Source organism: Camelus ferus, chromosome 20 (genome assembly GCF_009834535.1).
Source record: "Camelus ferus isolate YT-003-E chromosome 20, BCGSAC_Cfer_1.0, whole genome shotgun sequence".
NCBI lineage: Eukaryota > Metazoa > Chordata > Mammalia > Artiodactyla > Camelidae > Camelus > Camelus ferus.
The window spans coordinates 8,701,827-8,719,919 of NC_045715.1; the positions used below are offsets into that span (position 1 = coordinate 8,701,827).

The 18,093-nt window shown below is 38.3% G+C and overlaps 1 protein-coding gene across 1 annotated transcript in view; it reads left to right on the forward strand.

Annotated features, from left to right (window-relative positions):
• Positions 1-18,093, forward strand: part of PHACTR1 (phosphatase and actin regulator 1) — a 438,449-nt gene that overhangs the window by 97,589 nt on the left and 322,767 nt on the right.

Genomic DNA, 18,093 nt, shown 5'->3' on the forward strand with positions numbered 1-18,093 from the left:
GATTGCCCTCAGAATAGGATTCAAGGGTCTTAGGAAAAAAGAATCTGTGAAAAAAGCATTGATAGTAAGATATTTGCTTCTTTAAATCTCTGCTCTATGGAGATGTGTATCTTTATGCAATATCATTTCTATATTGAACATATAAATAAAATGATGACTTGATGGAGAGACAGAGACACAAGAGAGAGATAGGAAAAAAACTAAAAAATGAAGAACATGGACTTTAGATGACCAGTAGCAGCATATACTAATTGACAATTCAATTCTTCTAAGACATAACACTTTAAAAAGTAAAATTATGCAAACCTAAGCTTATGATGGTATGAAGGAACTTTTATATTTAAGTTTCCCATGGAGAAAGAAAAATAAAGTTTTAATGTTTCTCCATGTTTTCTGACTGAAAAGCCATTACACTGCACATAGTAGGTGCTCAAAAATATCCACTGAATAACTAGATAAATGAAGAAATAAATAAATAATGTTGAACTTATGGTGCATTTTTAAAACTATGTGAGCACTTAGGGATACAATTTTTGTAGTCTATAGACATTACATTTATTAGAAGATAAAGAGTGTCATGGTACCAAAACGAGGAGAATCGTTAGGAAAGAATCGTTCACTCAGGAGCTCAGGTACATATTATTGTGCCTTGTATTTCGACAACCTAGAGCAAGGGATGACATCCTTAAAATAGGAGGAAGTTTCATCTATCATTTCCTAACTAACTGACATGTAGGCCGTACTTGGATATAAAGACGTAGATCAGATGTCTACCCACTGTTTAAATTCACATTGGTTGTTCCAGTTTGAAGTGTTTCTTGCCTCTTAGGAGACTTTGGCCAGTGTGGGATTATTCTATGTTCTATCACATTCCTTGACATAACAAGAATGGCAAACACTGTATGATTTAAAGCCATCAGTGTTTAATGCTCTCATAGTAATTATGTTTAATCCTCCTAGCCAAATTGGACAACCTGGAAGAAATGGGTATATTCCTAGAAACATGCAACTTGCCAAGACTGAATTATGGAGAAATAACAAATTTGAACAGACCAATAATGAGTAAGGAGATTGAATCAGTAATTTTACATTTTCCTACAAAGAAAATCCCAGGACCAGACAATTTCACTGGTGAATTCTACCCAACATTTAAAGAAGAATTAATGCTAATCTTTCTCAGACTCTTTCAAAAAGTCGAAGAGGAGAATAATCAGTTTAGGAGGCCAGCATTACCCTGATACCAAAGCCAGATAAATATACTACAAAAAAAGTAAACTATTGGTCAATATCCTTGATGAATATAGGTGTAAAAATTCTAAAACTATTAGCAAACTGAATTCAACAGCATATTAAAAGGGTCATTCACCATGGTCAAGAGGAATTTATCCCTGGGATGCAAGGATGGTTCAAAATATGCAAATTCTATTGGCTATTTGGAGAAAAAGAAAAGACAAGATTAAGTCTAAGAGTTGGAGAACTTCCTTCTCATGAATATGGTCTTGGTCGTTTGTGGCACACACAATTTTTAATAAGTTCTTAAAATAGCTGCTATGTCTTTTAATTTCCTAAGAAAGGGATCTTAGAGCATCTAATCTAGATATCTTCCTCATTTTACAAAGGAGGAAACAATGTACCTTGAAAAAGTTAACAAGTGAGCAGACTATGGTGATACTCATTTCTGTCAGAACCATGGTGCAACCTAGGGATCCCTCCTCACATTCCCTGAAGAAAGCACTTTGAAATTCTAGGACACAACATTTGTTACGGGAAGAGCACTTGGAAAGAGCACATTATAAGAACTAAGAATCACACTATATAACCTGCAACTGAGATGTATGCTCATAGATGTTTAGTTTTAGACTGTTGGTCCCCTTACCATATTGGTTGACAAACATGGTCAACATATTTGTCACATTTTAGCATGAAAGTAAAGAAAGTTACAGTCCAGTTATGGGTGTAAAACAGTAAACCCTGGAAAATAATTCGTGGCTATAGCGTGTCTCAACTAGTTAGACAATTCATCCCTTGCCAACAGGAAGCCCTTCTGGGCTCTTCCAGTCTGGCCCTGCTATGTGGGATGAAAGTAAACACTTAAAGGAGTCAAGAACTCTGAAAGTTGATGAACTCTTAAAGCAAGCAAAATTGAAATGCTTTTATAAAATTCAGTGTAATGCTTACCCTATTGCTCTGCCTCATGAAATAAGTTAGTCTCAGATCTTTAAACTATGACCTGGAAGAGGAAAATTCTCTTCTATTTTGTTCCCCTTATGTTGTCCGGCACACAGAAGTACCAATAACAGTTTCAGGGGTGTAGAAAGGCAAATCTCTGGCTATGCTAAATGCTGAAATACCTCCTCTCTCTCAGAAAGATATTTGACTTCTTTTCCATCACAACCAAAGTCTTAGAACATATGAGGTGCTTCTATGTAAATGGTCTTTCTGAGATTTTCTTTAGGTAACCTGCAGCTTTAGAATACCAACTATAATGTGATCCAAGTGGCAAATTCCAAATTAGCAACTAGCCTGACCTACGGTGAGGAAGACAGGATCTGAAGAGACATAGTCTTGGTTCTGGAACAAGTTCGTCGTATGTCCTTCAGGAAGTTATCTAACTATAAGTTTTGCTGTCTTTTCATCTCTTGAGTGACTTCTGAAATCCCTTCTACCTCAGAAATGCTATGATGTAGAGTAACTATCCACATGCTGTTTGGGTTTTTGTTTCCTTTTTTGTGTGAAGCTGGGCACATCTAAGATACCTTTGGATATGCCAGATAATCTCTATTCTAGGAGCTTCTGTTACTTGAATAACATAATCTGAATGTGTCTACTTCTCTCCATCTTCACCATTACCATCATGTTTGGAAACACCGTCTCTCTCATCTGAATTATTTACTGGTCTTCTGCTTCCACTCTTGTGTGTGCACATACACATACACATACAACTTCACACGCAGTCTGTTCTCTGTGTGGCAGCCAGAGTGAGCACGTTTATGTATAACATTAAAATTGAGGATGACTTAAAGCTCGGGCCTAGGTGACATGTGAAGAGCTGGAGGAGTGGGGAATAGGTGGGCAAACCCAGAGGGAGAGAATCTGTGCACAGAGTAGAACTTCAGTTGGAACGTGTGCTGAGGGTTAGGATAAGCCTGGAGGAAGAGTATACCTGTGAGAGGACTGGGACTGGGTCCTGCCAAATTATGAAGACATTGCTTCCTTTTCAGCCCAACAAAGGAATCTGGCCAAAGGAAAATGAGACTTTTCCAGGGATGCCTGTGTCAGAGCGTGAGACATGAGACTCTGGGGACAGGCGAGTATAAGATAGAAGAGGTCTGAACCGCTCGTTTGTCTAATCCTTTAGCTGGGAGGCAACTATTTCACTGTGCCAGGCCCAAAGGAAGGTCAAATGCAGGAAACATTCTCTCTAACCTTTAAATGGCTTTAATTTTATTTATTTATTTTTGAATAGACCATGCATTCTTATCATTCAAAATTCAAAAGTTTCAAAAGGCTACGCAAATGAAAATGTCTCTTCCCACCAACTAATGTTATAAAAATTTTATAGACCCCTTTTTGGAGAGCTATAATGGGGGACAAATTGAATATTTAAAATGTACTTATGAAGTATATAGTGGTTTATTCTTTACCATAGTTTCATGTTATCCTATCAACACCCTGAAAGGTAGATAGGACAAATACTATTTCTATTCTACTGACTGATTCTAGTCCTAGTCTCCTTTTTCCCATTGGCCGCCAGACAATTTATCTGAATTCTTCTGGTGGCGCAGTTCGGTGAATCTCAAAAAGCAAAGTCAAAATCTTGATTTCTTTTGAGTCTTAGTTTTCAGGATTTTAGCACTTTCTTCTATCCCTTTATTGGAAACCAATAGCATTAGTCGAGCATGCAGGATTTTAGGCTGAATATAAGAGTAGAAAGTCTCCAGCAATATTTAGAGAACTGAAAAGTAAAGAGGCATCCTCGAGTGCTAATTGAGCTATCATCTTCGCAAATATTCTGGAACAAATGCAATAAAGAATGATAAAAAGAAATACAGTGTATGCCAGAGAGGGACACATTTACCTTTGGTGTCCATTTCTAGAAATGACAGTTGAAATACCTTCTGTGTAATATTACTAGTCTAAATTACATACTTGTTAAATCACTGTCTTTTAGTTACAAAGAAGAAAGAATGGCTCTGAGAAAGCAAGTACTTCCTCAGTAATTCACTTATAATTTAAAATCTTTAAAATTATTTCAAATATTAACTGCATTTACAAGCCTTTCTCCAGGGAGCAAGGAGTTTCTTAAAGGCATTATCTCATCAGTCTTATTAGTTCTAATAAGATGAAAAAAAATGGAACTGATATTTCAAATCTTTTTCATTCTATTTATGAAGAATAAAAGATAAGGGGGAGACACTCTTTATCCAACTTAGCACATTTTGACCAAAATAAAAGATGAAACAAACAAACCATACAAATGTCTTTCTCTATAAGAGTTACAACACTACCTCAATGTAGCTGAATAGCCCTACGCAAGTTATTTAACAACCCCATGCATCAGCTTTCTGTCTATAAAAATATGAATAAATCCTCCTTCACAGAATTATTGGGAGTATTGTAACACTGTATAAGTGAAAGTAACAATCCAGTGAATGGCAGTAATGTCTGTGTGAGTTATCTGGAGCTGCATAACAATATTACCCTAAACTTGGTGGCTTAAAACAACACACATTTATTATCACATAGTTTCTATGGTCAGGAGCCCAGGCATAGCCTAGCTAGGTCCTCTGCTGCAGGGTTTCACAAAGCTGCCATGAAGGTGTTGGCCAGGGCTACAGACTCATCTGAAGGCTTGACTGAGGAAGGATCCACTTCCAAGCTCACATAGTTGTTGGCAGAATTCAGTTCCTTGCAGTTGAAGGGTTGGATATTTACTAGCTTTTGGCTGAAGGATCCTCAGTTCCTAGAAGGCACCCTCAGTCCTCTGTCATGTGGGCCACCCAACAAGATTCACTTACTTCATCAAACTGCAGGGAGAGAGTCTCCCTATGTTACATAATGACAGAAATGACATCCCATCCCTTAAGCTATATTCTGTTGAGTAAAGTCACAGTTCTATTGAGCAAGTCACAGTTCCTGCCCACACTCAAGAGGAAGGGATCATACAAGGATGTGAAAACAAGAAGACATGGATCAGGGGTCCACCTTGGGTCTGCCCATCACATTGTCCAATACCCAGTTCTTTCTTTGCTATCTTACCATGCCTTCCTTTTTTTTTGATTCTTAGGGACCTCTGCTGTCCATCAAAATCTTCTTTGTCTAAGTAGTTAAAGACAGTACTTTAAACTTCATAGAAATAAAATGGAAAAGAAGATAACCTGCAGTGGAAAATATTAAAATTGGTGTTTTACAATAAGTTAAATTGTATTCAGTAAAATTAGTAGTTAAGTAAAATTTCATAAAACAGAAGGCTTTTTGTTTCCTCCTATTTGTTTATGCTTTTGATGCCATTTTGTTGGGGTGTGTACAGAAAATAATTGCAAATCTGAATCAATTGAGTACAAAAGCACTCATGAAACACAGGCACTGCAAAATAATTTCACTGAATAGCCGAGAAATGGCTGTGGATTTTGTTCCCCATAAGTGTGGTTAAGAATAGCCACAAGCCCAGTATATACAAGATCTTGTGGTAGCTCACAGTGAAAAAAAAAAAAAGTTACAATGAATGTATGTGTGTTCATGTATAACTGAAGAATTTGCTCTACACTGAAATTTGACACATTATAAAATGACTATAACTCAATAAAAAAAATGTTTAAAAAAAATAGCCACAAGCCCCAACATGGGGTAGAATGACGTCTTTGTAGGTGTTAGTCATCCTGGGTAGTTTGGCCTTGTTTGATACGCCCTACCTGCATCTCTGGTCTCTGGAGTCTCTTGAGAACTAGGGTCTTCCAAAGATGGTAGGGATTTTCATGATTATAAGGCTGTTTCTGCTGATAATGATGGTGATGATGATGATGATGATGATGATGATGATGATGATGATGATGATGATGATGGCAGCTAACATTTTCTATGTATTTATCACATGCCAGTTATTCTAAAATGCTTCATATGTGTAATCAAATACAACCCTGTGAGAAAGGAACTGTTATTATTCCCTGTCTCACAAATGCTGAAACTGAGCCTTAGAGAGATTAAGGTCACATGGCTAGTAAGTAGTAGGGCTTGGATTCTAACCATAGAAAGGTCCAATCTCAGAACCTCAGAACTCACTGTAAAAAAACCAGGGACTTTAAGACACAAGCAAGAAGGTGCGGCCAAATATTCTCTTTAGAATGTCATAGGACTATCTTGTTGAAGATGAGTAAGAGTCATACCTGTGACCAAGGAATGTCAGCCTTTGCTCTGACTCTCACCCCATCCTAGCTACTGTGAACATACACCCAGGTACCATCAAGCTGTTACCCCTTTTGTCACAGCCAGTTAGTGGGAATAGGCCAGGATATCTCAAGCCCCTGAACCCCACACATTGAGTCCTTAGTGGGAGTCAGTGAGAGCCAGGCTTGTCCTTTGCCTGCAAGCAGAGTAACCAGGACATACCTGAGGCAGGCTGCCCTTGCTCAATATTCCATAGGTCCCATGGGCTGGCCCTCTTCTACTTGGTTCCCATGACCCAAAATATGGGTACCCAGATTATCCTTGGTCCCTCAGGGCTCAGCCTCCCAACTTGATCCCAAAGTGTGATGCAGTTAATAGAAACAGAATACCTGTCACAAACAGATCGAAATGGACACATTTTGAGGGGCAGTGAGTTCATCCATATCACATGATACACATCTCATTAAATTGAAATGAAAGAAATTAAGACCAACTGGTACTATTCCAGGTGCTAATGTTCCAGGTGCTTTGCCTTGTCAGATATGGTGAGAGTAGGCTGCACAGGGGGAGAAATTAAATGTCTATGGTAGGCCGTGAGAATGTAGGTGTAATACAACTACCAAACAAGAACAAAGGATCATTACCTTACACTTCTGTTACCAGAGATTACTGCCAACCCCAGTGTAGAGGAGTTATATATATTGATAGAAGTCACGCACAGAGTTTTTATGTGGGTGTCCTGTAGGAGCCTTCAAAGAGATCCAGTTCTATCTCACCAACTTTAAAAATTATTTCTAAACTTTTATATTCCATTCTTTTTCCATGTTAATTCCTTCAAGAATGCATGGTTTAGATCTTCATAGAAATTTATCTAACAATGCAGAATAGCTGATTTTAGTCAAGCCGATATTATGGTATGTCTAATCTGTTGTCTTTAAATAGTAGCTGTTCATTCCATAAACTTGCTCCAGCATGCTCACAATCTATGCATAACAGAGGTAAAGCTTCCTTTTGTGCCTGATAAAGGTGCCAAGGAAGCTTACACTCCGGGATGGCTTTGTAGCAACAGACTCCCCGACAGCTAGACATACACGGAGACCTCTGTGCTGCCGCTTGGTCCTGCGTCCTCATCCACAGAGAGAAACACTAATGCATCAACAGCAGGGGAAATTTCTGAGGATACCTTATAATGCAGATTTGAGTGAAATCCTCTGTATTAATGAGTAACATAGGCATGGCTTTTCTGTACCCACACCTATATTTTCTATATCACTATCTCTGCCGAAAAAGAAGAATGCATAGGTCTATACCCTCCACTTACAAATGTGTATGTCTTAAAAGATAGTGACTACTTCTTACCTTTTAAAAAATATCTAGGGGTGTTATCAGTGCTTTAAAGAAGAGTGCTGCATTTAATAAGCAGTTAATATAATTATAATATAATATAATAATAAGCATTTAATAAATGCTTGTTGCTCTGCACTGGTGAGGAAATAATGCTGCAGACTCAGCACCTGAGCTGACTTAGTGGATAACATGGTCCCTTCTTCCACGATGCTCAGACAAGACCTTAAACGTGTGGCACTGTAGGAGAGAGGACCTTGGCTGCATTAGAGTGAGTTATAGTGAAAAATCTGATGAGAACTAAGTTTGTTTTACTGTCTATTGCATAGTAGGCAGTGTGTTAAGCTCTTCAGATGCAGTTATTTCATTGAATCCTCACAACTTTTTGAGGTGTGAGATAAAAAAACTGAGATTTGGAGAAGTTTTGTGATACACTCAAGGTCAGACATTTAGTATGTTGTCAGATGAGGCACTGACCCCAAGACCATGCTTTTTCCGTTAGACCAGTGTGTTGCTTCCTTCTTTTTCTTTTTTGCTGCACATTAACATCATCCTACTAACAATAGAGTGCACCCCTAAATATTTGCACAGGGTAATCTGAGGGACCACTACCTTGAACTTGCCAAGTTCTAGGAGACTATTGTTGATTAAAACAAGAGGGACTTCGTTTCTCAGTTCTGCATACTTATAGTTGCAAAGAGGAAAGCAGGAGATATATGAATTAAGCATAAGATAGCAAGATTTTCTTTTTTGTTATATTACTAGGAAAAGAAGATTATTTTTGATACACTGATGACTAACATAAAATGAAACTTCCATCATGCTTGGGAAGAAATGTGAGTCAAATGGAATAATTTAGTATTTCAGTGTTTACTGTAGCCATCCAGCTCTCAAAAGGGAGACTAGAAATGATAGTTTTAAAAATAAGTATTCTATTTAAAGAATTAAATAGAGCTGGCCAAGAAGGAGTACGGTAAACATTTCAATTTTATACTAAAATTCATTTTGATAATCATCTTGCTGGATCTGGTGTTTCTCTTGTGGGGATCATTAGGCTCTGACAAGGTACTTTTCTGGTGATACTATCACTTAATTAAGCAGCTTATTTCAGTTGCCTGGGGCTTCCTACACCTTTATTTTAAAAATAAAAAAAGTCCTCTTTAGAACCTCTTGTTATTATCCTGACAATATTCTTCAGGTTCCTGGCATCATACAAGGCACTCACGAGTGGGGGTATTTTTATGCCCCTAGAAATAAGGAGTTTCATTCCATGATAAGCATACAACTGTTTTTCTACCACTTAATAAGAGACATTACAAATAAAATAAATAAAAATGCACATGTAAAATAGTAGTGAGAAAAAACTGTATTCAACCAGGAAAAATGATGCTTGCTCAGTGTCCTACCCTTAAAATTTTAATTGCAAAAAATTGAAAAACAACCAGATCATTCATTTGCATTATTCAGGTTTAGTTAATTATTTAAGGCATAACTTCATGACATATTAGTGTCACTTCTGTCATTATTATATACTACACAAACAGTCCTCAACTTCTCCCCGTGTTATTGAGAAAAGTCAGTTATAAAAAGTGTGTCACATTTTCCTGTGAGAACATGGTTGCTAGCAGTGGGCTGTGTGAGCTTGACCAATGGTTCAATGTCATAAATTATTGATAATCTGTTAAAAGGAAGGTATATAACTTAAAATCTTTGAAATTATTTTAAATAAGCGCATTTAAACAGTAAAACTCATTTTAATAAGCGCATTTAAACAGTAAAAGTGTTTCTCTAAATTTTGTAAAAATCAGTGTGAATATACTATGCTTACTAATCAAAAAGTGCACAGCCAGCACATAATTATATATGTCGTCTGGGTCACAATTTGACTTATCTCCTCATTATATAATATCTTAAAAAAATTTATCAACAAAGCTGCTTTTTGTCATTGGAGGTTAAAAGACTTTAAGGTGATGCTTTGATGGTCCAAGAGTCTTGAAGTTGGGGTTGGTAGCACCTTTTTCTTTTGTTAAAAATCTCTTTCAGCAAAAAGAATATGCAAAACTTTCCTATTCTTAGCTAAGAGCAGTAATTAATTAGAGTCAGTCTTTGAATACATGAAAATAAAAGTCATTTCTATACCTCTTCTAAGGACCTTCACTCTGGGAATTTGGACACCAAGAGCTTCATCCATCCCATCTTTTGATTCATCTTTTCATTGTTCTCATTTCAATGACAATTTTATGGGAGGTAGAAGAAGAGAGGAAACACAAATAAGGAGCCATAGAACCTGGTGAAGATGCCATGAGGTTGGGGAGGTGGCAGATGGGGAAAGCAGGGCAAAGAGAGTGGAGGGACAGCAGCTTTACACACACACACACACACACACACACACACACACACACACACACACACAGAGGGAGTTCCCTGGAAACACCTATTTCTTTTGAAGCTGAGGAGCAAAGCAGCTGCTTGGAAACAATTGATTCCATATAAGTGATGTGTTAAACCATGCATCATAAATTTACAACTCCTTCCAAATGCCAATGAGAATCAGATCAAGGATTTCAGTCCTACATGAGCAACTGAGCTTTGCAGATATTCAAAACATGGTTAATAAAGACCTGACATTAAGTGGAGGAAGTAATATAGGTAACATGCCCTGAACTGGATGTGACCCTGATAGACAATCAAAAAATAAAATTCTTTGTCTTTCATTGAAAACAAGTCAATTTAAATATTTATATTTGTATGAAATATTTATATGGTCATAAAAGCCTTTCTTTCTTTGAATAAGTATATTGTAGTAGAAATAAAATACATTCCAAGTCAAGTTGATACGGGTCTGAATTTCAGTTCTGTCCTCACTAGCTGTGTGACCCTGTGCAAAGTTGTTCATGTCTCTGAATCCCAGATTCCTTGTATGTAGAATGAGATTAAAAATCTAACTATAAGAATCAATTATCCAGCTGTGAGGCTCAGCTACCCTATGGGTAAACACACGGGTCCTGGTGTTCTCCCTGATGCTCCAGGCATTGTTCCAAACAGTGAGGCGAGAGGGGAAGCATACAGACCAAGTCCTTGCTCTTAGGAGTTTATATATTGATAAACAGGTTCAATAGCTGATGGGATTTATAAATATATGCAAAACATTGTGCTACAGAGTGAAGTGAAATACTGGGTGGATTATCTGCCTTCTAGAACCTGAAATGGTTCTGGTGATATTTGAGGAAAGAAGTAAATGTGAAAGAGATGGAAAAACAGCAGAAGAAGGTACTCCTGAAAAAATCAGAGTAGAAGTGTCTTGTGGATGAAATTGGGACCATAGTTAATGTAAACTGTAGATATAGAGGAGGAAACTGTCCCCCAGGTTCAGCTCTCTATTGCTGGAAACAAATAACTATGCTCAAGACTTGAGCAGCCCAAGACACCACAAATGAACTGATTGCAGAAGGGGACACCTACTTTGTCTCAATTCTCTCCCGAGTTAAGATTTTGAAGAAAAAAATTTAAATAAAGCCATAATGGTGTATGTGTGGCATGTGCGTTTTTATCTGCATATTTACATACAGCTGCTTCAGGATGTTAAAAGAGTCTGTGTGTTGCAAAACTGTGGGTTTTTTAATTACAGTTTGATTACATGCTTGATGTGCTTATAAATCTTAGCATGATCTATATGATGGAAGTGCGGAAATGTTCCACATTATTTTGGTCTCTTTTCTACTTCACCAGCTCTCACAGTGCATAGGTGTTACCCATCACACATGCTACCAGATCTATTGTCAATCCTTCCCCACTCTCCTCTGCATTTGAATCTCCGCTGCCAGGTGCTTGCTCATTCTTTTGCAGGTAAAAAGGAGTGGAGTGCAAAGATATCATTGTGGAAAGTCCCCCTTAGTACCGAGCATTCCTTCTGCTGCTTTGCAGGATCAGATGGCAGTATTGTCATCCATGGCGCAGCAGATACTTCACCTCGGGGATTACTATTTCTGTTCAGCATGGAGACAGTCTAATGTGCTGAGATTATTATCATACATATGGCTTTTGTGTACTGTTTACAAAAAAAATACTCCTGAAAGGAAGATAACTACTGAGGTTAATGCATCTATTTAGCATGCTCTCTGCTACTTGGATACCAGATCTTGGCAATGTATTCAGTTCTTTCTGTCAGCTCAGTTATGGAATTGTTCACCATGCGTCCCTGCAATGCACGGTATCTTATTCCTTTTAAAAGGCCATTTGTTTCACCAGAAGGCAGCATACTCTTAAAAGTCACTTTGACTTCTTTATTCAAAAGAGCTCTTGTATTATTGACCTTAACATTTCATCTGACAAAGTAAGCAATTAATTGTGAGCAGACCTTATGCATCTGCTGAAAGCATGCATCGCTCTTCCCTACCATGTTCCAAAATCAAGCCAACAAGGTGAATAGTTTCAATGTAATTTGCTTGCCAATAGCAAAAATGAGGACTGTGGAAAGGAGAGGACTGAATCCAGTTTTGAAGCTATTTCTTAAAGCTGAGGTGTAAACATTGTGGAATGAAGGCTTCCATTCAGAAGGATGAATTTAGCCCCAAGTTGTTATCTGACTATCGTTCAGTGTTTGTGTTGTGCTGTCTGACATGTAGTAAGAGCTTAATAAATCTCTGCTGAGGAAATGAAATGACTGATCAATGTTTACATCTGAGATGGAGATCTTAAAAGTTAAGCTCTTAAATGTTGAGTGTAATCTTAAATGATATGGAAATGGAACATTTTAATTTGATGCCACATATTAGATATTCTTTATGGGATTATATTGCACATTTTCTTCAAAAATAGTGACAGTTCCAAGGACTCTGTAAGTCCGATTTTCTCTCATGTTTTAAGGATCCCTGCTGCTAGGTAAGTGAACCTTATGGGAGGATGCTCTTTTTCTAACAAAGCCTTGGGTAGACCTTGAGTCCAAGATTTGGAGCTGGAAGGCACGCACTGTGTTGCTTACTAATCAAAATCATATTTCTTACGAGTAAAGTGTTGTGGGGACTTTGGGCTCTTTATCGGGCTTTTTGGGTGCACATTTGCTTAACCTTTGAAATGATATTCTTAAAAGAGAAACTGAGGCCTATGAAAAATTTTAAGAGTTTATTTGAGCAGAACTGGATTCAAAAGGGCAATGCCAAGCCAGAAGTGATTAGGGACACTCTGCAGACAGGAGGTAGGGGCGAGACTTTTATAGAGAAGAGGCAAAGCACAGAAATTAATTTGATTGGCTACAGCTTTAGCAGTTGCATTATTTGAGAAAGCCCAGTTGGCTGTCTGTGATTGGCTGTCCTTAGGTTTCGATTTCTTAACCTCAATATATTTGGGGCTTAGGTTTTGGTTTGCTCAGGTAGGCTGCTGACGTATTAGAACTACCTCAGTCTGATGGCCTCTTTAATTAGTTTAACAATATTAACCCTGCAGAGATTTTGGAAATACAGAAATGTATAATAGCATCACTGTCACCCAATAATGAATGCCTCTATTTGCCTATTTCTCTTTGGCTTTTTTTCCATAGCCTTGGAGAATTTGTGATGATTCCAATTATACTTTATATGCCACCCCATGTCTTGCTTTTTTATAAAATAATATTCCAGAATAAGCATCTTATGTTGCTGCATAGTCTTCATAGTTGTAGGTTATTCTGCAACAGCTGGTATTATCACATTTAGTGATGTCATTTTTAACATCACCTCTGTACACGAACATATATATGTATGTACGTATTAGCAGAGATAGAGAAATAGACATGAATAAATAATAGCCTCTCAGCTATTTGGAAATTAAACATTCCGTAATCTCACCTATGACAAATTGATGAGTCAAAAACCAAGAGAACAAATTAAAAAGAGCTTTCAGTCACCAAACTAGATGACACAGCTCATGAATCTTAATCGTAGGAAGTACTTTCCAGTGCTCACTGATGGTCTAGTACTCTTCTTTTATGTCCAGTTCTAACACACTTGGTTATTGCTCTTGATGTTAGTACTAATGTTGATATTGATAATGTCCAGGATTTTTTAGCCCAGAGAGAAAGAAACAGTAGAACTATAAAAATAAACACAAAACCTCAGTGAGAACAGGGTTCTGAGCCCATACAGTGTAAGAAAAAAAAATTACACAGCATGTCCCAAGGTGTTTCAGCAGTAGAGTGTTCGGTATGGAACTGTTTAAAGAGTGCTACTTTATGTTCAAGATATGTATTCTGTTTCCAAAGACAGGAAAATAGCTAATGTATTTGGAGATATTTTCACCCAAAGTTGATTAAAAAAAATTACAGTGAGGTTTTAAAGGAACAAAACAACATCCCTCAAAGTATACCTCTTTAAAACAATTTATTCAATAATATCATTTAGCTGAGGTATTAAAAATAATATTCAATGTTTCCTTTACATTACCTTTTATTTGAACTGTGATAGATCCCCTCATCCTGACGTGGTTAGGAGAACATTTCCTGGGAACCACAGCTGATCGTTGGGTGATACTAGTATACATACATGATGGACACAAGAAAGAAAAGTATAAGAAATGATCCTTAATCATTGTTATCCTTGCAGCAGGGCACCTGCAACTTTAGGCTGGACCAGTAATAGCACATGTTGGTTATAAACAGAGTAGAGCTGAGGCGGGAAGCCCCATAAAAAGACCGGCAGGACCCCTTGGCAAGGCCGCTGCTCTCCTCTTAGCACCGTCTGATTTCCTGGCCCAGAGGCTCTATCTCACTTTTTGCCTCTAAAGCAGCTCACTTACACCTAGAATTCTATTGGTTCCCTGAGCTCACTTCTGATTGGTTATTTCCTTCACTCCTGATTGGTTATTACTCTCACTTCTGATTGGTCCATTTGTAGTACTTCATTTGCATGGAGCTCACTCCTGATTGGTCTATTTCTACAAAGCTTGTTCCTGGTTAGTCAACTTCTGTTGTACTTTATTTGCATATGATGTTGCAAAGTATAAAACTAGCAGCCTATAAAAGGCCTGTGTAAAGTACAGCCGGGGTCCAGAGCTTGAAGTGTTAACTTCTCTGGGCCCACTGGCATAATAAACCTGAATTCTCCAACTCTCTGAGTGCCGCTTGGTCTCTCGCTTGGATCCAGGTTGCTGTCACAACTGAGCTTTAACGCATTTTTCCACAACAGAGCTACCCACCCACACAGAGATCAAGACTGTGTGATCACATCCTTATCTTTAACCAGCAGAAATGATCGCGCACTGATGAAAGACCAAGCTGTATCCATTTTCTCTGTTTATGGTCTTAGACATATATGTACATACATGTGTTTTAAATATATGAGATTTTGTATAAACACAAATATGTATGAGGGCAGTTATCTCATTTTTCTTTTCTCCTACTATCTTCTTTCCCAAGCTCCTTTAGGCTCCATTGGACTGATTCAAGGTGCCAATCCGTAGCTATTAAAAACCTAATGCAACTAGTAGAGATGTTTATTTGGAACTTTAATAGCAGTCCATTTAGAAAGGGTGGTGGTGGTGGAATTTGATAAAAGATTTCTCAAGACATTTGGTTTGCAACACGCCTGAAGATTATCTCATTTTAAATTACATTTAATAGCTTTCTTTTCCACATCCTGATAAACATTACAGTGTAACTGATCTCTCTGAAAACAAGACATGCAAACTTGTACAACAATGAGGAAAACAGCTAGATTTCTGCTTCTGAACTTATTTTCAAATGGTTTTCTGCTGTCAGAGAACACTTAAATGACCTCCCCTGAGACAGAAATCCACCTCAATTTTAAGGAAGCAAAAAAAAAAAAATTTTTTTAAGTGCTGTAAGATTCTGGATTTACAGCTTGAAACCAAAAGACATTCATTAAAGTCACTGAAATACCAAGGAAATGGAGACTTTTTTTTTTTTTTTGATATCTCAAAGTACATTTAATCTGACCGCCTTTAATTACCGATGATTGTTCTATCTAGGATTTCTAAGTCAGGGAATATTCTTCTTTGCTACAACTCAGATTACTTTGCAGATATTGCCTAATTCATTCTCCACAATGCAACTCCTTGTAAAGGTGAGGTGGGTGCCGTTTCTCCCCAGCAGGAAGTCCCAGGTGCGGCATCAAGGAGACTGCTGAGTCAGATGCTACAGTTTCTCCGGCTTACAGGCAGTAACAGAAGCTCCCTGGGAGTGAGAGAAAGAGCCAATTAGGAAGGGCTCACTGTTGGGAGTTCTGGAAAACTTAACTACCGAGCCCCCGGAGAATCACATTTAGGGGTAATAAGGTCCCACATAGGGGATCTAGTCAGCTAGACCTACAGGCACCTCTCTGTAAGGACACATGAACGTGCTGGGAAGAGGCGGTGCCCTGAGATTGGGGTAGGGGTGGGGGGCGGAGAGATGATGGCAGATGGTCTGTGACCCCCTGTGGAGAAGGGCTGCAGGCAAAACCCTGTGGCGACATGGATTGTAGGTCAGATCTGAAGAGCAAGAAAGTAACGCACAGCACACATAATAGCAGCTGGCAGACTTGACTGTCAGCATAGAGGAGACGTAGTCTGTGGACTCCTAGAAACAACAGGGTGAAGCTTAGGAGGAGGCCAGAGACTCCATATGAGAAAAGTGAAAGCCAGTGAATTTTGAGATCTTGCTCTTACTATGATCCCATTGCTGTGGTGGAGCTGGTGAGACCTAGGATAGCTCAGATTTCACCAGCTGTGACACCAACATTATGTTCATCAATATTATACTCTGCAACATTTAATGCTTTCCCCCAACTCCAGATAATCAGATAATAATGGTGAAAAAGTTTCCCTTCCTCTGTCCCCAGGACTCCTAGGAATATTCAAAACACAAACCATACATATACAATTCTTGGTCACAAAGTTATGTTAGGAGGTTTAAATTTCCAGAAAATAAATAAAGGCACGTTTATTCAAAACGAAGTGAGCAGATTGCTTAGAGTCATGAAGGTTTCCTAGATGACTTCATTCTATAAACGTCAGTGCCTGCTTCTCTTTCCTGGACTGGCTTTGAGATGTAGGGGGTTTCTTGTCTTCAGTGGCCCTTCTTCCAGCTTGTCACAGGATTTGAATGCCTGGGCTAAAACTTGGAACAAGCAGGGATTCCTTTTTCCTTTTGCCTCAGTTAAATTTTACCTCTTCATCCTGACTCCACATTCTCCAAGCCTACCCCATACTGGATCTCTTTGTTCCTTCCAGGAAGGCACCAGAATAACAACTGTTGCTCTGCTCTTGCTTGATATCTACCCCTCCATCCTCTGTCCTCTGCCTTCCCTGTAGGAACTCCTAATGGATGCCTGCTCTCTTTCCCACCAAGCCTGGTTACAGCTGCAAAATCCTTCTGAATTGGCGCTCCCAGCAGCCACTACTAGTAAATCAGCTTTGCAGAGAAGATGTAATTGATTTACCATTCTTCCTATATGACATTGCCTGGAGAAGGGACTGTTCATCATTTGTCTTCAAATTAGCAGAAAAATCACTTTCTAGCCCAATTGGGTTTCCGAAGGACCATGGGCCTCATTCAGTATTTGTATTAGTTTCCATAAGCTGCTGTAACAAAGTATCAAAAACTGAGTGGCTTGAAACAATAGCAACTCATTGTTTCACTGCTCTGGAGGCTAGAAGTACAAAATCAAGGTATCAGCAGGGCCATACTCTTTCTAACAGCTCTGGAGGAGGGTCTTTTCGTGCCTCTTTCAGCTTCTGGTATTTGCCAGCAATCCTTGGTGTTTTTTTCCCCCAGTGGACACAGTTTCAGAATCCTCAACACGACATCTAGGCAGGCAAATGACGCTGATCAGATTGGCCATGGGAGATAGGATCTATTTGTTAACCACGTTGCATGTCACCAGTAATGAATGACTCAAGATAATTTTTGTAGTGCTAAGTAGAGATTCAAATAGTGTGCTGAGAGAGGGAAGAGAAATGACAGTTTATTCTAAATGGTTGGAGCAGAGAAGACTTCATGGAGGACAAAGTATTTAAATAAGACTTGACAGAATGAATGTGATGTCAGTGGATAGATGTTTGGGACATGAACATTCAAGACTGGGACAACATCAGGAACAAAAGCATATAGGGCATGTATATGGAACTAGATGTGATGGCAACTCCATGTGACTGGGTGAATGTAAGGATATAGCAGAAACTAAAAAGTAACCTAAAGTCATGCCATGGAAGACCTTCAATGTCTTAGGAAATTTAACCTTTTTTCTCTGAAATAATAGAAGTGTTTTGAGGGGAAAATAACAATATATTAATTTAATCAATTCACTTACAATAGAACCATAAATATCTGAAGTACCCATTTTTTCCAAAGAGCAGCCAAATGCAAGGGTCCTCCAAAATCTGCTTAAAGTTTTG